Source organism: Penaeus monodon, chromosome 28 (genome assembly GCF_015228065.2).
Source record: "Penaeus monodon isolate SGIC_2016 chromosome 28, NSTDA_Pmon_1, whole genome shotgun sequence".
NCBI classification, from domain to species: domain Eukaryota; kingdom Metazoa; phylum Arthropoda; class Malacostraca; order Decapoda; family Penaeidae; genus Penaeus; species Penaeus monodon.
The window spans coordinates 248,263-248,471 of record NC_051413.1 but is presented as its reverse complement, the minus strand read 5'-3'; positions in this window follow the sequence as shown (position 1 = coordinate 248,471).

The window sequence follows — 209 nt, the reverse complement described above, 5'->3', positions numbered from 1 at the left end:
ATGGTGGCAACGGTGTGGTTAGTCGGTCACCGCTTCCAGCCTCTCCCAATCTGACCCGCGCCGTATCTGCTTCGCCATCTCGTTCTGGGCCCCCCCTGTCACCTGCCCCCTCTAGGGCGTACTCAGCCTCCCCCCTCCAGAGATCTGTTCCCCCTTCTGCTGTCCCCCCCCACTCGTACCCAGGAGTGAATCACATGGGTCCTTTCTCC